A 26,458-nucleotide genomic window follows, 5' to 3' on the forward strand; every position below is an offset into this window, starting at 1 on the left:
TTGGATGTTTTTCTACATTTTCAAATATTTGAATTCAATTACAACACAGAATATAAGTATACAGTGCTCACTTTATATTATTATTTTTATTACAAATATTTGCACTATAAATATGATAAACAAAAGAAATAGTATTTTTCAATTCATCGCATACAAGTACTGTAGTGCAATATCTTTGTTTTGGAAGTGCAACTTACAAATGTAGATTTTTTTTTTGTTACATAACTGCACTCAAAAACAAAACAAAGTAAAACTTTAGAGCCCACAAGTCCACTCAGTCCTACTTTTGTTCAACCAGTCACTAAGACAAACAAGTTTATTTACATTTACTGGAGATAATGCTGCCTGCGTCTTATTTACAATGTCAACTGAAAATGAGAACAGATGTTTGCATGGCACTGTTGTAGCCACCATTGCTAGGTATTTACATGCCAGATATGCTAAACATTTGTATGCTCCTTCATGCTTTGGCCACCATTCCAGAGGACATGCTTCCATGCCAATGATGCTCGTTAAAATAATTCATTAAATTTGTGACTGAACTCCTTCAGGGGAGGATTGTATGTCTCCTGCTCTGTTTTACCTGCATTCTGCCATCTATTTCATGTTGTGGCATTTTTGGATGATGACTCAGCACATGTTGTTTGGTTGAAGAACACTTTCACAGCAGATTTGACAAAATGCAAAGAAGGTACCAAAATGATATTTCTAAAGGTAGCTACAACACTTGACCCAAGGTTTAAGAATCTGCAGTGCCTTCCAAAATCTGAGAGGGATAAGGTGTGGAACATGCTGTCAGAAATCTTAAAAGAGCAACACTCCTTCTGCTGGTTCCATCTGACTCAGAGGTCGGAAATGAATGTATGTTAGTCCACATTGCCTTGGATTGTTTTTGAGCAGAACCCTTCATCAGCATGAAAGCATGTATTCTGGAATGGTCAGTGAAGGATGAAGGGACATATGAATCTTTACCACATCTGGGACGTAAATATCTTGTGACCTTGCTACAACAGTGCCATGTGAATGCCTGTTCTCACTTTCAGGTGACATTGTAAATAAGAAGCAGACAGCATTATCGCTCGTAAATGTAAACAAACTTGTTTGTCTGAGCAATTGGCTGAACAAGAAGTAGGACTGAGTGGACTTATACACTCTAAAGTTATATATTGTTTTATTTTTGAGTGTAGATTGTTTTGGTTTTTTGACATAATTCTACATTTGTAAGTTCAACTTTCATGATAAAGAGATTTCACTACAGTACTTGTATTAGGTGAATTGAAAATTAAGATTTTTTTTCTTTTTTACAGTGCAAATATTTGTAACCAAAAATAAAAATCAAGTGAGTATTATACATTTTGTATTCTGTGTTGAAATTGAAATAAATATATTTAAAAATATAGAAAACATCCAAAAATATTTAAATCAATGGTATTCTATTATTGTTTAGCAGAGCGATTAATCACACAATTAATTTTTTTAATCACTTGACAGCCCTAACTGCAATGTTACACAAGGTGTAGCAGACCAGGAATATCTTACATACAGTTTTGAGGCTGTACTGTAGTGTTCTACCAGTGGCATGGAAACTCCTCAACTGCAGTTTTAGGGTGCCAAAGGTTCTCTCAATCACTGTCTGGGTGTCCACATGAATATGGTTATATCACTCCTTTGCATAAATATTGGGTTAGGGATTGGGCTGAGGCGCCATGGTTGGAGGGGGTATCTTCTGTCACCTGTGTGGGGCACATGCATATGGGGGGTAAGTCACCTGTGCTCATTGTAGGGTTGCCTGTGGAAGTTATATCTGTGAATGGCTTGCATTTGGTCATGGGGGGTTGTTCAGAAGTGTGGGAGGGGAAGTTGTCTGAGTCTTACCTAATGGGAACTGTTCCTCAGCTAACAACTCTCAGCTCAGATTGTGGCCAGACATATGCATCATTGCATGAACCAAGGTCCTTCACCATGACTCCCATGAATATTTTCTTCACATTGCAGACAGTCATAACATTCATGGAATAGGTCTCATGTCTTTTTATGTAGGCCTAAGCCTCATGCTAGGGTTTTTGATGATGACATAATTGCGGCACTTCCTGGGGGTCATGAGGCCCCCTCACTACCAGCTCCCCTTAGCATGTGGAAGCCTTGTTTGTATCTGCTCCCTCCTCCACCAGTAACGAGCATCAGAAGCATTCTCTTTCAGCCAATGCAGGCTCTGCTGGCCCTCTGAACATTAGCAATCAGCATGTTCCAACCCCCAAGCCCTCCTAGTGTCCACCTGGAGTGTCCAGCCCTTGGTCCACAGGACACTCACAGTATTCCCAGACTTGCTGCTTTCAGAGAAACTTACTAGTTTCACTTCAGATCACTGCTTCATTTAATATACAACACTTAGATATGTTTTCAGTGAAAACAAGTAAAACTTTATTTAACAAAACAGAGATTCAAATCATAGCAAGTAGAAATAATGGAAACAAATAGTTGCACATAAAACAAAATCATAACTAGCATTCTTGAACCTAGATTTATTGAACTGGATACTTTTCTGTCTGATAGAGCAAAGCTCACCCAAAATCCTTCTAGCTTCTTTCAGCCAGACTTGAATGTGATCTTCCATTCATGAGACAAATTGAGCTGTCAGCTTGCCTCCTAGGTGAAAAGATGCTGGGAATCTCTTGGTACCTTTACCTATATCACAACAGTCCTTTGTTCATTATCCATAAACAGGACACACTGCTGAATTTATTTTTGGCCTCCTTTTCTTGTCAACATTGCAGTCTTTTAATCTGCATTTGGCTCCACATTCAGATAGTCTTACATTGTGAGACACAAAATACACAAGGATCAGACAGGGAGATAAGTGTTTGTTAACTCCAAGGCTTTGAGAACGTAAATAGATAACTCCTGAAATATTATCTGTACATACTGGCTCTTTATAGGTCCCTTATGTGCCACCCTTTGGTGAATGTAATATCTATATATATGACCTAGAGGATCCCTATAAAACCCTAGCTATCCCTTATGCTGTCTGCCAATTGGCTTCAAGTGGTCCCTGGGTCACAATAATTTCCATCCATGACCCCAAGCACACATGGGAAGGTTGCAATCTGGTATAATTCAACTATGTTTCACCTTTGGGCGGCTGAGTTGGAGAGGAACTCAATGCACTCCTCCTCATGGTAGTTAATGGCTCCCAGGAACTGTTGTAGTACCATTGAGGCAGTGGGCTGGGTGATTCCAGCAGTCTGGGTATTGATTCTTTGAAAGATCCTGAGAACAGTATGGCAAGGACTATGCTAATCCTCTTGGGGATGAAGTGTGTGGTTCCTGCATGTGGTGTGGCCAGACCATTGTGGAGCATGTCACATAAGTGTAGTAATGTTTCTGGGTCCAGGTGGTAGCACTGCATATGTGCCCACTGTGAAAGGCTCATGAAGTTGCAGTGGGGTCAGCAGGTTTGAGGTGTGGGTATGAGAAATGCCCATGAAATTGTAGCAGGGTCAGTATGCTTGGGGAGAGGAGAGCATGAGGCATTGGCCTCAGACTTGAACTGTGGTTGTTCCTTGCCCTGGGTCTGGTTCTGGTTCTGGGGTTTGAGGTCGAGTACCTCTAAGCTCTGCCTCCATTCATTCTCTTGTGAAAGCTTAAGTACCTATGGAACTTTAACAATGGAAACTTAGGCACCCAAGAAGTTTGAGTGCCTACAGAATTAGGCCAGGAGGTTGTACATCACAGTGGTGCCAAAACTGGAACATAGGAACCTAGAACAGGGATTTTGGTGATTAACTCCTTTTGTGCATCCAGGTTTTAACGTCTTGCACTTCTGCTTCCCCATACATAAAATAGAAATAATACTTACCCTTTTTTTGTAAACTGTTCTGAGATCTGTGAATGAAAAGTCCAGTATGCAAATATTAGTCATTATAACCTTTTCATAATAGTAGAATGTGTTCACTCAAAGGTGATCAGTTTGGGTTCCAGATAAAGATGCTGGGACAACCTTCAGACCACAGTTAGTTACCTACTACCCTTATTCCTGAAAAATGTCCAAAGAGCAAGACATATCGTATAGACCAGTGGTTCTCAAAGCCGGTATGCCGCTTGTTCAGGGAAAGCTCCTGCTGAGTTTCTTTACCTGCCACGTCCACAGGTTCAGCCGATCACGGCTCCCACTGGCCGTGGTTCGCTGCTCCAGGCCAATGGAGGCTTCAGGAAGCCGCGCGGGCTGAGGGATGTGCTGGCCGCCCTTCCTACAGCCTCCATTGATCTTTCTTGAATTGTGGACACCAGAACTGGACAAAATATTCCAGCAGTGTCCATACCAGTGTCAAATACAGAGGTAAAATAACATCTACTTCTACTTGACATTCCCTTGTTTATGCATCCAAGGATCACATTAGCCTTTTTGGCCAGTGTTGCACTGACAACTCATGACCTGTTCATTATCCACCATGATCCCCGAGTCTTTTTTTCAGAATCATGTATAGTGTCTCCCGTTCTGTAAGTACAGTCTCTATTCCTAGATGTATATATTTTATATTTGGCTATATTAAAACTATTATTGTTTGTTATCCAGCTTAGTAAGAGAGCCAGCATCAGTGAACTGCTTACATTATTATTTACCACTTCCTTAGTCTTTGTATCATCATCAAGCTTTATCAGTGATGATTTTATGTTTTCTTACAGGTCATTGATAAAAAATGTCAAATAGCATAAGGCAAAGAACTGATCTCTGCTGGGCCCCACTAGAACCACACACTCTCAATAATTATTCCCCATTTACAATTACACTGAAACCTATCAGTTGGTAAAATTGTCAATCAATGTAATGTGTGTCATATTAATTTTATATCATTTTAGGGTTTTTTAATCAAAATGTTGTGCACTACCAAGTCAAACAGCTTATAGAACTCTAAGTACATTACATCAGCACTATTATATTTATCAACAAAACTTCTAATCTCATCAAAAAAGATATCAAATTAGTTGGACAGGACCTATCTTCCATAAACCCATGCTGATTGATGGTAATTATATTACCCTTCTTGAATTCTTTATAATTAAGGCTATGATGTAATCACAAGTATTTTTAGTAAAAGTCACGGACAGGTCACAGGCAAGAAAAAATCATGGCTCATGACCTGTCCATGACTTATACCATAAATAACCTTAATTGAATGGGGAGGGGAGGCTCTACCGGGGGGCACCAGCTGCCGGGGAGGGTGAGCTCTGGGGGTCCAGGCACCAGCTGCGGGGAGTGGGGGGGTTGGGATGTAGCCCCAGGGGGCCCAGTGCTCTAGCTGCCACTGGAGAGGGAACCCCAGGGGGGCAGCAGTTGCTCTGGCTGCAGCCGGGGTGGGTGGGAGCCCTGGGGCCAGCTGCTGATCGGGCCACTGCTGGGTGGGAGGAGGGAAAGCCCCTGAGCAGAGGCAGGTGTGGCTGATGCAGCTGGCTGAGGGGCACCCCAAGTGGCTGGAATCCATGACTTCTGGGAACTCCGTGACAAATACAGAGCCCTATTTATAATGGAGTCTCATATTAGTCAGTCCATTATTCTTTCAACCAGTGCTTAATTTGAAATGAAAGAGGTGCTGGGAGTCAAGCAATTAGGTGCAGGGGTTCAAACATTTTTTTTATATTCATTACTCAAGCAGCAAGCCAGGGCTATGAACTGCTAATCCTAAAGGTGTTAGGGCTCAGCCCTGGGAAGCCCTAGAACAAAGTAAGCACTGCTTTCAGCTATATAAGGATATGATTGTGCCTTAAAATATGTGGTGCTAAGCTCCTCAACCCTAGCTGGAGTTCTATGAGGCATTGTGCTTCAGGATGGCATAATTCCTCTTGGAGTTCCTAAGTGCACAAGGGAAATGCAACCTCTGCTGCATCTCCTAAAAAGGGTGCAGAATATGCTACTCTTTGCAGTCAGCAAAACATATTGGTAGATTAAGGGGAGCAGGGGTGAATCAAGGTGAAGCTCCCTTACATTAATTCTTTAAACCTGTAGCAGGAATACAGAGAAGAGATGTCATGGGAAAGAATCATAGAATATCAGGGTTGGAGGGACCTCAGGAGGTCATCTAGTCCAACCCCCTGCTCAAAGCAGGACCAATTTCCAACTAAGTCATCCCAGTCAGGGCTTTGTCAAGCCTGACCTTAAAAACCTCTAAGGAAGGAGATTCCACCACCTCCCTAGGTAACCCATTCCAGTGCTTCACCACGCTCTGAGTGAAAAAGTTTTTCCTAATATCCAACCTAAACCTCTCCCACTGCAACTTGAGACCATTACTCCCTGTTCTCTCATCAGATACCACTGAGAACAGTCTAGATCCATCCTCTTTGGAACCCCCTTTCAGGTAGTTGAAAGCAGCTATCAAATCCCCCCTCATCCTTCTCTTCCACAGACTAAACAATCCCAGTTCCCTCAGCCTCTCCTCATAAGTCATGTGCTCCAGCCCCCTAATCATTTTTGTTGCCCTCCGCTGGACTTTTTCTAATTTTTCCACATCCTTCTTGTAGTGCGGGACCCAAAACTGGACACAGTACTCCAGATGAGGCCTCACCAATGTCGAATAGAGGGGAATGATCACATCCCTCGATCTGCTGGCAATGCCCCTACTTATACAGCCCAAAATGCCATTAGCCTTCTTGGCAACAAGGGCACACTGTTGACTCATATCCAGCTTCTCGTCCACTGTAACCCCTAGGTCCTTTTCTACAGAACTGCTTCCTAGCCATTCGGTCCCTAGTCTGTAACAGTGCATGGGATTCTTCCGTCCTAAGTGCAGGACTCTGCAATTGTCCTTGTTGAACCTCATCAGGTTTCTTTTGGCCCAGTCCTCTAATTTGTCTAGGTCCCTCTGTATCCTATCCCTACCCTCCAGTGTATCTACCACTCCTCCAAGTTTAGTTTCATCCAGGGGCGGCTCCAGACCCCAGCACGCCAAGCGCGTGCTTGGGGCGGCATGCAACGGGGGGCGCTCTGCCGGTCCTGGGAGGGTGGCAGGCAGCTCTGGTGGACCTCCCGCAGGCGTGCCTGTGGAGGGTCCACTTGTCCCACGGCTTCGGTGGAGCATCTGCAGGCACGCCTGCGGGAGGTCCACCAGAGCCACGGGACCAGCGGACCCTCCGCAGGCACGTCCGCGGGACTGGCGACTGACAGAGCGCATCCCCGCGGCGTGCCGCCGTGCTTCGGGTGGTGAAATGGCTAGAGCCACCCCTGGTGTCATCTGCAAACTTGCTGAGACTGCAGTCCACGCCATCCAAAGAGTCTAGGCAGAAACTCTATGGTGAAACAAAGAAACAGAGCAGAGTTAAGGATAGTATTTGTTTCCTTATTCTACTAGTCTTCTTTGTTCAGGTTAGTGTTTAGTGTTTGTTCAGTTTGTTAGTAATTCTTTATCAGTGTCACATGAATGGAGCAGGGCAATAGCATAACCTGTTCCTTGGTCCTTTTGAAAGGTTAGAGGGAAAATCTGAGTTTTGGAAATGTTGTTTTGTTCTGAATCAGAATGAAACATCAAACCTTGTAATTTCCAGCAATTTGGCAATGTACTCCCACTGCCATCGCTTGTTGCAGGTGTCCATGTACCCCAGCTCTCCTCACAGACTCTCACTGTTCCTTCCTTCCTCCCATGTCATGCCCTGATGATGTGTAGACAAGCTGTGAAAGGAGTGGGAACTGACAGGGCCCAGCACAGTGCTGAATCAGGAATGGGAAACTGACAGAGATCAGGCCCCTGTGCTGAAGCTGGGAATGGAGCGGGACAGATAGAAAGTTTCAATTTAATTGAATCATCATTTTCCAAGAAAAAAAATTCCCACTGGAAAATTTGCACTAGTCATAGCTAATGCTAGCTAGACCTGTTACAAAAATTTCCACTGCTATGACTAGTCCTCTATACAATGGGTAAAAGGGGAGAGCCTATTAGTACCCTCTTCCTGCCTTAACACCCTCACTGCAGCTGGTGACAATCTGCCCCACCAAATACTGCTTTGTGAGAGAGAACTTTCACATTATTTACATTACCTAGATTTCCTTGATCTGCAAAATTTGAATGGCAATCTTGCAAGAACAGCCTTTCTTATGCCATTTCATTGATGCTTCTGTTCCCTGTCCAGAAGGTAGGGGGATATTGTGTAAATGAAGAATTATAGGGCTAAAAAGTCAGTCAAACTTTTCTGAACCTCAGAGGGGCAAAAGTCTTATTATTTTCCCCAAACAAAATTGTTCATCCCTATGAAATGGGAAATGTTGAAGCAGTTTCTGGACATGAGATTTTCAAAGACGTCTCATCAGTCATGCATTAAAGTGACATCCCTAATTTGTAAACAAAGCCTCAGAGTTCCACTTGACATTCCTATTTTTTGAGGACTAAACCTACCACTGAGATTCTCTGTAATCAAATCTTTCTCAATAGATTCTCCATTGTACTGAAACCTACTCTCAGAAACAGGAAGAACCACTTGAGGGAGCACTGAAGTGACTGCCTTAACTACATGAAGCCTTGAAGTGGAAGCAGGTGTATTTCATAATAAAAAAGAAGGAAATGTAATGAGCCTTCAACTTGGGCACATTTTTTTAAGTCTTGTTCATATCTGAATCTTCTACAGAATTTAAATGCTAAAACAAATCTTATTCTGTTATTAGGTTTGTTTATCTTGATTTTGAAAACACTATTCACATTAGAGATTTATGATGTCTGTGTTGCGAAATGCCTTTCTGCTTGAGAAATATAAAATATTTTGTTCCTGACTTGTAATGTTATCAACAATTGAATCAAAGTTACATTTGACTTTGATAAACTCATGCTTCTCCTTATGCACTAGTTATTTTGTTGCAGTAGTATTTATAGTACTGGACTTGGACTTGGGAGATATCAGTTCAATTTTTGGTGTTGGTAAGGATTTCCGGTGTGACCATAGACAAATCATTCAGTCTTTGTGTCTCAGATCCCCATCTGTGAAATGGGGCTGGTAATATTTCCTTTGCTCATATGTATTTTGGAGGATAAATGGATTACTATATGGGATGCATTTAGATACTACAGTGAGAGAAACCAAGTTAGAACTTAGAGAGCTAGAACATGCACTTTTCAAACCTTATAAACTATTATTGGAATTATATTTAAAAAATATATATATTAATTCATTGAGTTCTGGTAATTAACTGATATAGAATACATGACACATACTATTTATCATCATTTGTGTATCCAACTGGGCTGTGGTCAGTCAGGTCTAGTGGTTGAATAGGGAATTCAGCCTACTGGTTGAAGCTGGATCCGGGGTGGGCAGAGTCCAGGAACAAGCCAAGGGTTGGTAATGGAGGGACAGAAACCAAATGCTAGAGCTGCGGGGTAAACCTGAGTCATAGGCGAGAGGTAGAGCTGAGGATTGAAGCTAGAAACTGGAGAGGGAACAGGTAGCTGGCCAGAGCAGGGCTAGAACAAAGGAAAGTGCAGCTGCAATTGTGGCACACACTGAGCAGCCACTCATCTCATGAGGAGGTCAAGTTTATAAACTGAATTGCTAAACCAGCAGCCAAACAGGTGCCGTAGCAACTCTTTTAGTTCCAAAGCAGTGCAGCTGGGCTTGTTGGATGCCTATCAGTGAAGTTAGGGAACATTCCAGCAGCTGGTCCTAGCTAGTCTGGCCACTGAAAATGTGTTTTCTATCATTATATCCATAAATATGATCATTCAGATCTAAGTACAGAGAGTGCTTAATTTTACTACTAATAGCTTTTTTCTTTCCTTGTTTTGGTGTTCAGTACAGTACATTTTATTTATCTTTAGGAATAAATATGTGTGAAGATCTTACAGATTCAGACTAAATAGAAACCAAAATCAATCTCCAACCTGTCTCTCAAACCAAACTTAGTCGGAGGTTTGTTTAAATTCCAGTAGATTAGGACACATACATTCTCAAATGGGCTCTTGGCTCTTTTTCTCCCTCCTTCTTTCTTACCTTAAAGGTCCAATAGTTAAGATTATGGTTTATCATGTTTGGAAGTCCCTCTGGCTGACTTTCTTTATGCTGTTCATTTCAAATGCCCAAAATCCACAAACCTGGAAATCCTGGATGCCCCATTATCTCGGGCATTGGAAGTCTCACTGAAGGACTGTCTGGATATGTGGACTCTCTACTCAGACCCTAGGCACCAGCACTCCCAGCTATCTCCGTGACACCACTGATTTCCTGAGGAAACTACAATGCATTGGGGACCTTCCAGAAAACACCATCCTGGCCACCATGGATGTAGAGGCTCTCTACACAAACATCCCACACGCTGATGGAATACAAGCTGTCAGGAACAGTATCCCTGATGATGCCACAGCACAACTGGTTGCTGAGCTCTGTGCCTTTATCCTCACACACAACTATTTCAAATTTGATGACAATATATATCTTCAGATCAGTGGCACTGCTATGGGCACCCGCATGGCCCCACAATATGCCAATATTTTTATGGCTGACCTGGAACAACGCTTCCTCAGCTCCCGTCCACTCACGCCCCTTCTCTACCTACGCTACATTGATGACATCTTCATCTTCTGGACCCATGGGAAGGAGACTCTGGAAAAATTCCTCCACGATTTCAACAGCTTCCACCCCACCATCAACCTCAGCCTGGACCAATCTACACGGGAGGTCCACTTCCTAGACACTACAGTGCAAATAATTGATGGTCACATTAACACCACCCTATACCGAAAACCTACCGACCGCTATGCCTAACTTCATGCCTCCAGCTTCCATCCCGGGCACGCCACAAGATCCATTGTCTACAGCCAAGCACTGAGGTACAACCGCATCTGCTCTAACCCCACAGACAGAGACCAACACCTACAAAATCTCCATCAAGCATTCTCAAAACTACAGTACCCGCACGAGGAAATAAGGAAACAGATCAACAGAGCCAGACGTGTACCCAGAAGCCTCCTACTGCAAGACAAACCCAAGAAAGAAACCAACAGGACTCCACTGGCCATCACGTATAGTCCCCAGCTAAAACCCCTTCAGCGCATCATCAGGGATCTACAACCCATCCTGGACAATGATCCCACACTTTCACAGGCCTTGGGTGGCAGGCCAGTCCTCGCCCACAGACAACCTGCCAACCTGAAGCATATTCTCACCAGTAACTGCACACCGCACCATAGTAACTCTAGCTCAGGAACCAATCCATGCAACAAACCTCGATGCCAACACTGCCCACATATCTACACCAGCGACACCATCACAGGACCTAACGAGATCAGCCACACCATCACCGGTTCATTCACCTGCACGTCCACCAATGTAATATATGCCGTCATATGCCAACAATGCCCCTCTGCTATGTACATCGGCCAAACTGGACAGTCTCTAAGGAAAAGGATAAATGGATACAAATCAGATATTAGGAATGGCAATATACAAAAACCTGTAGGAGAACACTTCAACCTCCCTGGCCACACAATAGCAGATCTTAAAGTGGCCATCCTGCAGCAAAAAAACTTCAGGACCAGACTTCAAAGAGAAACTGCAAATTTGACACCATCAGCTCAGGATTAAACAAAGACTGTGAATGGCTTGCCAACTACAGAACCAGTTTCTCCTCCCTTGGTTTTCACTCAACTGCTAGAACAGAGCCTCATCCTCCCTGATTGAACTAACCTCGTTACCTCTAGCTTGCTTCTTACTTGCATATATAAACCTGCCCCTGGAAATTTCCACTACTTGCATCCGAAGAAGTGGGTATTCACCCACGAAAGCTCATGCTGCAAAACGTCAGTTAGTCTATAAGGTGCCACAGGATTCTTTGCTGCTATTTCAAATTTAGTCCTTCCGAGATGTCTGCATTTGGCTGTTATCCAGAATTCATGGCATAATTCAAACTCCGAAGCCAAATATAGTAATTCTGATGTGCTCTGGTGTTTCCCAAGTGTGCCATCCTTTAGGCATTCTGAATGGGGAAAAATTACCCTAATGAATAGCATGAATCATCAGAGACATGTGAAGATCCCACCATTGGGTCAACTCCCTCTGGAGAAAAAGGGAAGAGTAGACAGCAATGATCTTCTCCATAAAGAGGCTGGAGATCTGTACAAATGTCTGGAAGCAAGAAGAAGCACTATGTAATCAGCCAGCTGTCTGCAGACCACCAGTAAGTAGCCTGCTACTGATCCACAAACTACAGTTTAGGACCTCTGCTCTCAATAAAATGTTTTCCAGTAAATATCTGAAGTTTAAAATAATGAAAGGCCAGCACCACTGTCACACTGTCTGGAGTGGTTCATGACAATGAATGCCAACCTCCAGATAGCCTGTCAAAAAGCAGGGCAGACACCCCATACTGGTTGTGTGTTCCATAACAGTAACAAATGTGACCTCCTGAAGCACTCTAACAGTCTTACCATGGATTCACAGACGGTCCCCTTGGGCATTTTCTATCTTGTCACCCAGTCAAGCTGGACTTAGTGATAATTGGTTGCTATAGAGAAAAGATCACAAAAGATTTAAATTGCTACCCAGTCCCAAGAGAGTAGTCATTTACCCCAGGTCACTTGGTACCTCAGATCTCACACTAATGCAAATCCTATAGTAAACTAATTAAGGATTTATTAACTAGTGAAAAGAAATGAGAGAGTTATTTAGAAGTTAAAACAGACAAACATATATACACAAGTGAGTTATAGTCCAAAAGGTCGTAGAGTTGTAGTAATCTGTCAACACTGAATGTCTAATCCAGGGCTAACCCAGGTTGACCCGGCGGACCTTTGCTCCTGCCCTGTGAGAGTCTAAGCAGCAAAAAAGATGAACAAATTCAGTGTCAGCTATCTTGATTTCCTTCTTCCAGAATTCAAGATGAAGGAATGAGCTCTTTTACAGGTAGCCTGTGCAGGGGCAATTAGGAAAGTCTTTGTACCATGATGTCCCACAGTGGCCCATTTAACTTTGTATAGTCTTTCCTGATGGGCAAGAAATAATCCCTTCTGACAGGTTGAAAGTTTCAGGGCAAACTTTTTGTTATAGTTATAAAGCAAAAAATTAAATATTACTGTAAAGCATGTGATAAAGATATTATAAGTGAGATTAATACATGCAGCAGTTTACAAGCATTTCATAAAGTCTAAGCACATTGTTATATGTTCAATACTCATCTTAGACATACTAACACACCGTTGAAACACATTGGTTTCCAGCAGTGAATTTGTCAGTGCTTAACTGAGGCCAAAAGCCTTGGCAAGAGCTGGCACCTAGTTTGCCAGCATCGTAACTACCAAAGTATGTTTTAAACTACATTGAAATTTATATTTCAAATGTTTTAATTAAAATCTTACCAGTATTTTCCATTGGCTTCCACCATGACAATGAGCACATTAAATAAAATAGAAAAGACAGAGAGGTGGTTCAAATGAAAATATAAGATCAAAGTATTAATTCTAACCTGTTATTATCAAAAAATCTGAGGGTACGTCTACACTACAAGACTATTTCGAATCTACTTAATTCGAATTTGTGGAATCGCACTGGTGGACCATAGGGGACGTTTTACCAACATCTACGTCGGGTGGCCGGGCAAGTTTCATGACGTACGTGTGTTCAGGAACTCTGGTCTGTTTAAACGCCTCCAGGCAGGTACTTTCTTCCCGGACCACAAAATAACGAATTTGAATGAAGTCGAATAATGAATAATGAAGTCGAATTTGTCGAATAAATAACGAAATAACGGTTGGGGATGTGCAGATGCCTACAGTGATCCTCGGGGACCCAGCCTACCCGCTAATGCCCTGGCTCATGAAGCCCTATACAGGCGCCTTGGACAGTGAGAAGGAACTCTTCAACTACCTGCTGAGCAAGTGCAGAATGGTGGTGGAGTGTGCTTTCGGACGTCTCAAGGGGAGATGACGGAGCTTACTGACTCGCTCGGACCTCAGCGAAAAAAATATCCCTGTTGTTATTGCTGCTTGCTGTGTGCTCCACAATCTCTGTGAGAGCAAAGGGGAGACCTTTATGGCGGGATGGGAGGTTGAGGCCAATCGCCTGGCTGCTGATTACGCTCAGCCAGACAGCCGTGCCGATAGAAGATCCCAGCGGGAAGCGCTGTGCATCCGGGAGGCTTTGAAAGCTAGGTTCCTCGGAGAGCAGGGTAATCTATGACTCTCCAGTTGATTTACAGAGAAGCTGAACCTGAGCCTGTTTCAGTGATTGTTGACTTCGATCTGCGGTTACATACCCCGTTCTCCAGGTTTCCCCCCTTCCAACACACGTTTTAAAATAAATTTAATGGAACACTGATTATTAATATAGTTTTCTTTAATTATGAATTCCTGTTCAAGGGTTGAAACATGGACGCAGACTGTGGTGGCTACGGTGTGCACTGATGTACAGACCGCTTCTACACTAGAGGAATGACAGGCTCCTGCTCCTACAGTGGTCTCTGGGGGGAGGACGGTTGCAGGTGGGTTTGCAGGAAGGGGTGAGGGGTGCTGTCTTTGGGACGGAGTTTGGATGCAGGCTCTGGGCTGGGGGTTGGGGCGTAGGAAGGGGTGAGGGGTGTGTGGGAAGGGTGAGTATGTGTCCGTGGATGAGGGCTCTTGCTGGGGCTCAGGGCATCGGAGAGGCTCGTGGCTAGGGTGGAAGGGCATAGTAAGGGCAGTCTGCCTTGCCATTTGTGGATGCCAGGCGCTAGGACCCTGGGGCAGCATACACCTCACAGACTGACCCGGGGCAGCATTCACCTCCCAGAATGACCCTGGTGCCTAGTGACTGCAGTCTGTGTGTGTCCTGCTGTTGATCCTGCCCCCAAGTCTGTACCCTGGTAATGGAGTCTGTCCTATGCAATTAAAAACCCCTCCCCCCCCTTCACACAAAGTCTTCTGACAAGGAAAACGTGACGGAAACAGTGAATAACAACAAACTACTTTTAATACTCAACTACACAGTGGGGGGATGAAACTTGGATTTGGGACTGGGTGATCCAGGAAGGGAAGCACTTCTCATACTTTAGGGAATGAGAGCTGTTTGGTACATGAGCGCTCTGCTGGGGTGGAGTGACAGTTTTCACGGCCCCTAGCACCCCTCCTTCTTGTGATTTTGGGTGAGGGGGGGACAGGACTTTGTGGCGGGGGAAGGCGGTTGCAGATACAGTTCAGGGGGGCTCTCTGCTCCTGCCTGCGGTCCTGCAGAACATCTACAAGGCGCCGGAGCGTGTCCGTTTGCTCCCTCATTAGCCCAAGCAGCGTTTGAGTCGCCTGCTGGTCTTCCTGCCACCACCTGTCCTCCCGTTCGCTGTGTGAGCGCTGGTGCTGACATAGGGTCTCCCTCCACTGTCTCTGCTCGGCCGCCTCGGCTCTGGAGCAAGCCATCAGTTCCGAGAACATGTCGTCCCTAGTCTTTTTCTTTCGCTGCCTAATCTGCGCCAGCCTCTGTGAGGGGGATGCCGGGGCAGTTCGTGAAAGAGCCGCAGCTGTGTGATGGGAAAAGGAAGTGATTTCCTTGAAAAGATACATGTTTGCGAACACTGAACACAGTCTACTCAGTTTCTGTGAACAAGACCATACAGGGCACCTAGTCTCACGAGCTCTCAGGACAAGTTCGAGATTTCGGAATACGCTTTCATTGGCTGCGGTCTTGCACAGGAGATCGGACAAGCGGGGCGGTACAGCTGAATCCATGTAGCAGCCAGGCCTGGTAAGCACTACACTATAGGCTGCTTAACAGTTAATGGATAGCTGTGCCCTCCCGCTGAAGGCAATCTGTAAAGCATAAAGTCTGACCCTGTTCCAGCCCCTCGCGGCTGTGCCCGGGAAAGATCACTGTATGCTTTTCCTCTGCGGCCTCCAACACGTGGCTGTTAAACGAAGGTCATTGCTATGCAAAGTAAAAGTCAAGCATTCACAATAGTAACAGTACACTAATTGCCCTAATTAGATGCAGCAGTCGCCGAACGAGATTACCCTGAGGTGGGTCACTCGGAGAGAGAGAGAGAGGATGCTGCTAGAATCCCTGCACAGACCAGGACCGTATGCTGCCATGCTGGTGGAGGCAATGATTCCGCTGTACATTAGGATGGCCTGGCGCGGAAGAGTGTGCTTCCACGGAGCACCAAATAAGGCACCTCTCCCCAGGAACCTCCTGCGGAGGCTTTTCGAGCTCCTGTACGAGAGCTTCGTGGAAGTGTCCCAGGAGGATTTCTGTTCCATCCCTATATGTGTGGACCTTCTTTTTGTATAGTTTTATATGGAAAAGTTTTTATATAGTTTTTATATATTTTTTATTCCTGTTTTTAAAAAAATAAAGGTTTCCATGTTTATAGCACTTACCAACTGATCCTTCCCCTTATTCTGAGTCCGGGTTAACGGCCGGGGAGGGTTGGTAGGGGATCTCTGTGAGGGTGATGAAGAGATCCTGGCTGTCGGGGAAAGCGGTATTGTAAGCGCTGTCGCCTGCGTCGTCCTCCACAAACCCTTCCTCATCTTCCCCATCGGCGAATATCGCTGAGGAACTGCCCCTCGACACTATCCCATACTCAGAGTCCACGGTCACTGGTGGGGCAGTGGTGGCAGACCCACCTAGAATGGCATGCAGTGCCTCGTAGAAGCGGCATGTCTGGGGCTGGGCTCCGGAGCGTCCGTTTGCCGCTCTGACTTTTTGGTAGCCTTGTCTCAGGTCCTTGATTTTCACGCGGCACTGCGTTGTATCCCGGCTGTATCCTCTGAGTGCCATGGCTTTGGAGACCTTCTCGTAGGTCTTTGCATTCCGTTTGTTGGAGCGCAGCTCCGAAAGCACAGACACATCGCCCCACACAGCAGTCAGATCCAGGACTTCCCGGTCTGTCCATGCTGGGGACCTCTTTCTATTCTGGGATTGCATGGACTCCTCTGCTGGAGAGCTCTGCATCGTTGCAGGTGCTGCTGAGCTCGCCCCGATGTCCAACCAGGACATCAGATTCAAAGTGCCCAGACAGGAAAAGGAATTCAAATTTTCCCAGGTCGTTTCCTGTGTGGCTGGTCAGAGAATCCAAGCTTGGACTGCTGTCCAGAGCGTCAACAGAGTGGTGCACTGTGGGATAGCTCCCAGAGCTATTAAGTTCGATTTGCATCCACACATAGCATAATTCAAGATAGCCATGTCGAATTTAGCGCTACTCCCCTCGTCGGGGTGGAGTACCGAATTCGAACTAAAGAGCCCTCTAGGTCGAATTAAACGGCTTCCTGGTGTGGACGGTTGAGCGGTTAATTCGAATTAACGCTGCTAAATTCGATTTAAAGTCCTAGTGTAGACCAGGCCTGAGAGTGTTATTGCAGAGCATTAGTTTTCAAGGATTCAGAAAAAAATCTTTTTCTCTGTTAATTTGGAAAATCACATCAATTGCCTAGATATTTTCCTACAATTAGCATGGAAATAATTCTTCTCAGAGACTACCATGTGGTAACTAGTGTAATGAGAACCATTGCTTTATAACTGGAAATTCATTCCTACAACCTCCTAGCTTCTAAAAGAGTATTGTTTATTTGTGTTTGTTGATTTGTTTGTTTTTTTAAACTTGCAACAAAAATACTTTTAGGTTTATATTGTAATGTTTTCTTTTTATTGATGCCAGTGAAGCTCACCTTAGGCTCATGAACTTCAGAAGCTTTTTATATGCTTTTGAAATATGTATTATATATAATAATATTCACACAAACCCAGAGTTTGTGCAATAGTTTGATTTTCCTTGCACGTGATTTATTTTTTCTCGTTTGCTTTCTATCCTTTTATTTTATTATTATTTTTAATTTTTTTTGCAACTTCTTGCAAGAGTTGCAAGAGTTTAAACCTACCTAGCAAAATTGCAAGCTTTGCACCATGTGCTGGCAGTTGATGTGGTTAACATATGTGCCTACTTCCTGTAGCAGAAGAGGCAAATCTTATCTTGTGCAGCCCATTTATAGCAGATGGCAAGGCAGCACCTGTATGCTTATAAAATAGATTTGGTACTTAGTGTTAAAGCCACCTCTTCACTTTTAAATGCATTAGGATCCAAAGCAAGTATGAGTAATCATTGGTTAAGGACCTAATATTATCATTGGTTATATGACCTAATATGTATCCTGCAGCTAGCTGCAACTACTTGATGTAATTATTGCCATTTGATTTCCTGTAGAATTTTTAAAAAATAATAAATAATAATAAAAATAATAAAAATTAAAAATTAAAAAAAGGAAAAGCTGGTCAAGTTTTAACTAAGCAGCTAGCAGTATGAGTTATACTAACAGAGTTCTATGTTCTAGTGAAAATAAGACATAATATTTTCAGTGATTTCAAAGCTAACCCAGAAAGGATCAGTAAACATTCAACTGATAAGATTTATCTTGCCTTGCTCCTGGAACAAGCCAGTTCATCATCTGCATATCATCCAGTTCCAAGCTTAGAGGAAGAATCAGTTCAACATCTGGAACACTTTCACACTTTGATATGACAGAAAATACCACCTGTAGCATGTACTTTACTGTCACGAAATCAACCAGGACAGGCAAAACAATGAACAGGTTCCTGCAGGCTAAAGAACAAAATAAGAATAATTTTTATATGGCTTCTCTTTCATACACCTCAAAGTGCTTTACAAAGGGTTTAATATACAAGAATATGCAGGGGTTCTGAAAGTTTAAGGTACTTGCTTCTAGCTCTCACACTGCAAGTCACTAATAGAAGCCAAATGTTCTGGCATGGAGTCCTAGTCTATTACCCACTGACCCAGGCTGCCTACAATTCTAGTCACAAATGCTCAGCATCTTGTTTACTCTCATGTTTGTGTTTCATGCAATTTGGACATGAAGAAAATGAGGCTGTCCCTCTTGTGTATATCAGACCTGGTACAGTTACAAAGCAGCACCTTTGATCCCTCTCTAGTCTCTCTGAGTGCCACCACTCAGGTTTTAGGTCTCTTGCCTCACCTGCTCTGGCATGGAATCTCACAGTTCTCCCACTGTCAGACCAGCGTCCCCAGAATACAAACCCCTGTGTACCAACTGTGATTCTTCAGCATGCCCAACTGGGTCTGGGGAGCTGTAATCTTCCATTCCAGAGCTGTGATCAGTGTGTGAATTCAGTGACTCAAAACAGCATTTCCAAGACAAACTATATTTTAATCTTAACTGTAAGAACAAAGCATGAAAAAAGAAAAGAGTTCTTAACATAATAAAAGGTCTCTACACATCACTGTCTGACCTAAAGCTCAGGTATGCTAATCCCAGACACCCCATATCTTGAGGGGCTCAGTTTCCTTCCCAGCAGTCTCTGCTTCTCTTGCCCCCGTTCTTCACGGGCTGCCTTTTTATCAGTCTCAATGTTCCCTATTTCAGTTTCCTGCCTGGAGCTCCCCTCTTGCTGGTTACAAGCCAGTTGGCTAAACTCAGCATGGATGGAGGTGAAAATTCACAGAGAATGATGCCTGCCTTGTCCCTTTAAATACCAGTTAATGGAGACACCTGAAGCTTTTGTCTGCTTTCCTGCATATGTGCAATTAGCTCCAGGTGGAATTAACGTCTTGTGATCATATGGCAAACAACAAAATAGCAATCAAACAGATGGACATATAATATTAATAAAATATTACAGGCAGCTCCCATGACCTTCCCGCTACAAATATTCATCAATAATAACATGGATTACCTAGGGCGCAGTCAATAATATATGTGGTCGATGGATGCACAAAATGAAAAGTGATCAAAGAACACGCTAAAAGAGGTAGCTCCCATATAAAAGGTACAAAGGACACTATTTCTGCATGAATTTAAGTTGCAAGACCAGCATTAGCAGACATCTCACTGCTACATTGTTACTAAACTTAAAATCTGATCTCTTTTTCCACTGTTTTAAGGGTGAATATATTTTATACCTTATAGGAATGAGCAAACGGCTATAAAACCATATTTACCTCTGAGACTTATAAAAAAGTTACTTTGTCAGCTTTTGAATGCTGTTCTGCAATTGTGTCATAACTGATCTTGGTTTCAGCTCCAGATTGTCTCTCCCTAGCACCTTATAAATTAGATCAACTTATTAGTAATATTCACTCAGGAGTTAATCTTCCACTGCAACAAAGATTAGTTATGACACACTGACAGAACAACATTCAAAGGTTCTGGAGGTACAATCTTTTTGTAATTCTCTGAGGTACGTGTGTTGTTTTTAGTTTTTTGTTCATTCTGACAACATCCTTGGGTTTATAGATTGATATCTTGGTCTTAGAATATTGTTTTGTTTTTCTTTCAGATTATATTTTTAATCTTAAAGCTATCTATATGAATGATCAGAGGTACAACATTGTTTGTGGTTGTTTACATTTTCCTCTATAGGTAAATAATTTATATGCTTTTCCGTACTACTGTCTACTTTGTTTAGTTTGTCCCATATGTCCCCTCTACCCCTCATTCCACAAGAGTACGTAGAAAAAAAACTTTCCCTGGAAGAAAGTTATCCTTGCAGGGCATCTTGTGCCTTCATCTGAAACATCTAATACTTGCTACTGTCAGAGACTCGATGGATGACAGGTCCAATCTAATATGACAATTCCTGTGTTCTTAAACATACACATGCAAAAATGCCTCTGATCTAACGGAGTGACAGGGAAGATAGAATAGGCAAGAATGGGGCCTGAAAAGGCAGTGAAGAGTCAGTCCTGCCTTTGCAGAGAGGAATTCCTGTTGGGCTCTTCCCCATAATGCCCCCTTCCAATCCATGACCTCACTGTAGAACTAGTAGTCATGCTGCCATTGGCTGCAAGCCTGATCTGTTTGTCATGACTCTGTGGAAATGATGTAGATATGCTGATGGAGTTAATGCTGCCTAAGGCAGTATTTCACTTTCCACAAATTTAGACCACAATTTGGGGTATGAGCATGTATCTTAGTGCAGCTCTTTCCTGACTCTTCCTTCGGTCTTCTTTCATGGGGCACTTGCAACTCTCCCTGGTGACTGCTATGAAATAACAGGATTTTTGTGCATCTGTGCTGATGCCACTTCTCCTAGTTTTCATAATCTTTATGCAGTGTATGTGGAACTTCATTGTTTTCCAGCAGTTGTGCCATAAAATCTGGTTAGTTGAACACACACTTGAGAGCTACCCTCAAAGAAACTCCATGTGGACCAAAACAAAAAGACAAAAAACAAAAAACAAAACCCAAAAACATGATATGGGAAAAGGACCCAAGAAACACTTTGAAGTGAGGCATGTAGAGCTTCTTTCTCCCGGGGCAGAGTTAAGGAGTCCAGAGGGGACAGGGGGCATGAGTAAAATCCTTTTAACCTGCAGAAACCAGAGGAACACCGTGTCCAACTCTCTGAAACTCATGATATTGTGTGGAGGGCCTTGTTGGCATAGCTACTTAAGGACTCATGCTCTCTTGGTGGTTATCCCCTGCCCTTATGGCTGCCCAGTAAAAGACACAAATGGGCTGTAAGAGTTAATGCTGCTTTTAACAATATTAACTATTATGCAGATATTCGTTGTATTTCAGAGACAGTAAATAAGCAGAATGGAGCTATTCCCTAGCCCTAAATCTCCCAACACCCTCATATCTGAAATATCTATCAAGTAGTAATAGACATTTTTTCTTATTAAATAGTAGAAGAAATTGTTCTATTACCTCCTGGGTAGGGAGAAACACATACCAGAAGTGGTGCTTTTCCCCTTTCATCTCTCCATCTTAGGTATTATATAGCCCCCATTATCACCAAACAATTGTTAATGTATTTATCCTCACAACACCCCTGTGAGATAAAGAAGTGCTATTATCTGATGGTGACCAGATAGCAACTGTGAAAAAACAGGACAGGGGGTGGGGGGTAATAGGTGCCTATATAAGAAAAAGTCCCCAAAAATGTGACTGTCCCTTTAAAAATGGGACATCTGGTCACCCTATATTATTCCTATTTATAGATGGAATATTGAGGCACAAACATCTTGCCCAAAGTCACACAGGAGGCCTGCAGAGGAGCAAGGAATTAAAACTGGATCTTCCAAGTCCTAGGCTTATATCCCCATAGACTCCCCTTTTTTGCTCCTACTGGGCTTTTTGACTGTTTGCCACCCCTTTTTCCAGCATGTTAAATTATCATATCCTGGGTGAGGTTTTGACTATCACTTCATTGCCTGGTTCTATTACTGTTATGATTGTTGTTATTTTGTAACAATTCTGTTGTCCTCATGCTTTATGACAATGTTTCCCCTATCTGACGATCTCATAAAAATTGGTTGACCGCATTCATGTCAGCTGGGTTCTCTCTTCTTGGTGATTTTCTGCCTCTTTCAAAAGTGCAGACAGTAGTCAAGTGGCTGAAGCTGAGGAAAGAGGTATCCCAGTTTCCCAAAGGCAGGCAATCAGGGATAGAGAATCCATACATACTCCTCAATTATTTTTATATTAAAATATAAATATATTATATTCCCATTGTGTAAGGAATATTTCCAGCCCAATAGAGTTCTGATAGCAGAAAAGAATCATTAGTGTGATAAAGAGATTCTTCATGTGCCATCTATACCATTAACCCAAGACAATCTAACTGTTGTAGAAATGTGGTTAAAATTTCCATCAGCAATCGATATTAAAATTACTCATCAGGGTACTCATGTAATGTGTAGAGAAACAAGCCTTGACAAGATTCTGGCTACGTCAACACTTGGAGCTAAGCTGTGATTCCCAACTCATGTAGATATACTCACACTAGCCCTCATCCAGCTGGCACACTAAAAATAGTAGTTTAACCTTTCTAGCATGGGCAGAGGTGAGTGGCAGCATGGGATAGCCACTTGAAGTATGTACCCATGGAGTCCAGGCGTAGGCGCCAACTTTTCCAGGTGCTGGTGGGTGCTCGGCCCCACCCCTGCTCCGCCCCCTCCCTGCCCCTATTGGACCCCTTCCCTAAATCCCTGCCCCAGTCCCGCCTCTTCCCCAAGCGCGCCATGTTCCTTCTCCTCCCCCCTCCCAGTGCTTGCCACCATGAATCATCTGTTTCACGGCGGGAAGCGCTGGGAGGGAGTGGCGAGAAGCAGAGCGTGGTGTGCTCAGGGGAGGAGGCGGAGGCAGAGCAGAAGTGAGGTGGGGCGGGGGGCAGGGAGGAAAGCTGCCAGTGGGTGCAGAGTACCCACCAATTTTTCCCTGTGGGTGCTCCAGCCTCTGAGCACCCATGGAGTCAGCACCTATGAGACCAGGAGTGTCTGTACTCAGGACAGCTAGTTTGTGCTATCGCTCATTGCTGTCCATTCTACCACAGCTATACAGTTATTTTTAGTTTGTCAGCTCAATGAGAGCTAGTGTGAGTACATTTATGTAAGCATGGAATCACACCGGGGCACCGGAACAGGGAGGGCCAAGAGGCCTTCCCACTTTTGAAAATGGACAAGCCTAGCCCATCCACTTTTTGCCCCGGGCCAGCCCCCTGCACATTCTCTTCCTCTTGAGGCCCCACTCACCTGCCCAGGCCAGAAGCTGGAGCCCAGCCCAGGTCAGAGTGGCCTGGGGAACCCATGGAGCTGTGGGAAGGCACAGACCCTCCACCTGCCTGAGGTGCGGGGGCTTGAGAACAGCCCCTGGCCTGTGTCCCCACCCCCTTGCCCTCCGCCCAGGGAAGGTGGAGGGTCCATGGGTCCCCATAGCTGCCCTCATGGCTCTTATCATGGCCTGGCTGCAATTCTTCAGCACCCTAGGCCCTAGGCCTGGCCAGGTGGAAGCTAAAGCCAGGTTGGGTAAGAGTCATGCAAGCAGCTGTGGGCACCACGGACCCTCCACCTGCCTTTGGTAGAGGGCCCAGGGGTGGGGACACAGGCTGGGGACTGCTTTCAGGCCCCTCCACCCCAAGCAGGTGGAGAGGCCCGGGGTCCCTGGCCCGGCTTCTGACTTTTGGCTTGGCTGGGGGGCAGGGCCTCAGAGGGAAGAGGAAGGGCAGGGGCTTGGCCATGGAGGTGTTAGGGTCCCATGATACCCTCCCACACACTTTTAGGAAGAATCCATCACCCTGAATCACACTCTTAGCTCTTATTGTAGATATAGACTGAGTTTATATGGTTACATAACAAATTGGCAAACATTTGACTGCGATAGGACAGTAGCTCAACTAGTGTCGTTGCAAACATTATTTCCAATCATTTGAAAGTAATCTTGAAAGTGTTCAGTGCAGCCCAAAGAGTATCTAACATATACCACTGGAAAATCTTCAAGGCAAAATAAAGAATTAAATAAGAATCCCATGCACTACTTCTTGATGGTTATTATTTCTGAGAGTGGATCCAGTGTTCTAAGAACAATGTGAGATAGTCATTTCCCATTTGTGTCTTGGTTTGCACACCTTTTCAATCTGCTTATGCATATTTTTCTCAGGAATGACAATATTAAACACCTTCTGGCAGAGAGGCTTGGACACCTATTAGGTGACCTGTAATGATCTGCAGCTTTCTTTGGGAACAGAAAAAGAAAAGGTCTCTCTCTTCATAAATTTGAAGAAAAAGTGCAGATCTGCACCAGATGATGAGCCGTCAACTTCTGACATACTTGAAAGGCTTGGAGAATTAGAAAAGTTTACATAGAACATAGTACAAGATGTGTAACTGAGTAGTGGAAATATAAGGAATGCATATGTCAGGTGTCTTTTTAAAATTCAATTCTTATTGGTTTTTTTTGTTTTTTTTTTAAAGATTGATTTACATGACTAGCTAGATAACAAAATTATGCAGTGTAAACTGTACTGCATCAATATCCTAGCAATTCTGCAATGCCCAGGCTAATATTCCAGTGACTTAGTATATACCACATATCAACATATATACATACAAACTATACCTGTTCAACACATCAAGTAATATAAAGTATCAAGTTCACAGTGTTCAGTGGCTTCTGAATGCCTCTTAGTGGTCGAACATCCCAAAGCCTTCCTTATAGCATCACTGCTGGATCCATCTGCTGATCATCATAATCTTGTCTTGCCTTCATTCTCGTCCTTTAGGGACAGGTGGAATACCACGGAAGATCACCTGAGATTCCATTTCTTTAAGCATCTTCTCCATCCTGACATAATTTCCCTTGATGAATTTCAGCAAGAATCTATCAGTATGATTTGTACAACATGAAGGACAGTCAGTGGATTCTTTCCTGCTCCTGATCATCTTCACCCTAAGGTCCACATCCCATATCTTAGCTCCTGGAAGACAGCACACTCTTCTGTTCTCTGGATCAGCCCTGGTGAAAGGCCTATCTGTTCTTCTTAGTAGTGAGTCACTAATTGCATAGACCTGCCTCTTCCTGGTGTTGGTGTGATTCTCCAGCCTTCCTCCTGTTCTTTCTGTCTGCAAGTCCTGTTGTCTTTTGTTCTCTCTAGCAATCTTCTGTGAGTCATCCTCTATCTTGTTTCCCAAAATACACAACCAAAGGAGGGCAATAGAGACAGGACCCGCTCCTCCCCCAGTCCCAAATCCTCCCTGTGATTCTTCAACTATTGGAAGGCACTGCCTTCTCTGGACTGTAGATCAGCGCTGAGGAAAGCAAATGATCTGTTCTTGGTTGAGCATCAAAAGTTCACTTGCACAACACTTGTTAGCTTTTTTGTGTGTTGGAAGTCTAATTAAATGATAATAGAATACCACCGTGATAGGCAAAGTCCCATTTACACTGATTTCTGAAATGTAAATTGTGGCTGTAATTGGCAATATCATAACGGTTCTCAAATATTCAAGCTGTTCTCCTTCCAGCATTTATTCAGAAAATACTTTTTTTTATCTAGAAGATACTGCTGTTGCTGCTGCGCCTCTTGATGTGTACACTGCATTAATTTCTTACACTGAAAGTGATGAGTGGTTTGTAATGTCAGTTAAAGATGAGAGGCTACAAAGTCAAGTGGAATCCTGTGAACATGAATCTTGTGACACCATGGCAACTCTAAGAAGTCCAGTCTCTCTTGAAGCCTAACAGGGAGATTAATGATGAAAAACCCACTCATGGCATTAATTTATTACAAAACCTTTATTTATTTTTCATTAAAATTGAGAAAGATAAAATTGTGGCAGATTTCCAATGTTTGTTTGGTGAGGCTGTCTAAATACCACACAGATCAAAACTGTTATTCCATGTTCACTAAAACATTGGGGGAGAAAATAAACTATGAAAATATAAACCCTCCTTTCCACCTTTAATTTCTTACACTCCATTCCTCCACTCCATTTCTTATTTAAATTGTGAACTAAAAAAAAAGGGGGGGGCAGGCTGTTTGGATAAATGGGCATTTCTTGTAATGTATATCTCTATGTCATGTATTATATACATGAATCTAATTAACTGAGAAAATATTTAGTCAATCAAAATTATCTCTGTTGCACAGTTACTTAAATAAAGTGCAAATGTTGATATAGAAATTACCTTGCCCTATATATGCTATAGTAGAATGTCTGCACCACATCAACTTTTATTTAAAGGTTATCACTTGGAAATGTTCAAAAGTAAAA

The sequence above is a fragment of the Mauremys mutica genome, chromosome 1 (genome assembly GCF_020497125.1).
Source record: "Mauremys mutica isolate MM-2020 ecotype Southern chromosome 1, ASM2049712v1, whole genome shotgun sequence".
Classification (NCBI taxonomy): domain Eukaryota; kingdom Metazoa; phylum Chordata; order Testudines; family Geoemydidae; genus Mauremys; species Mauremys mutica.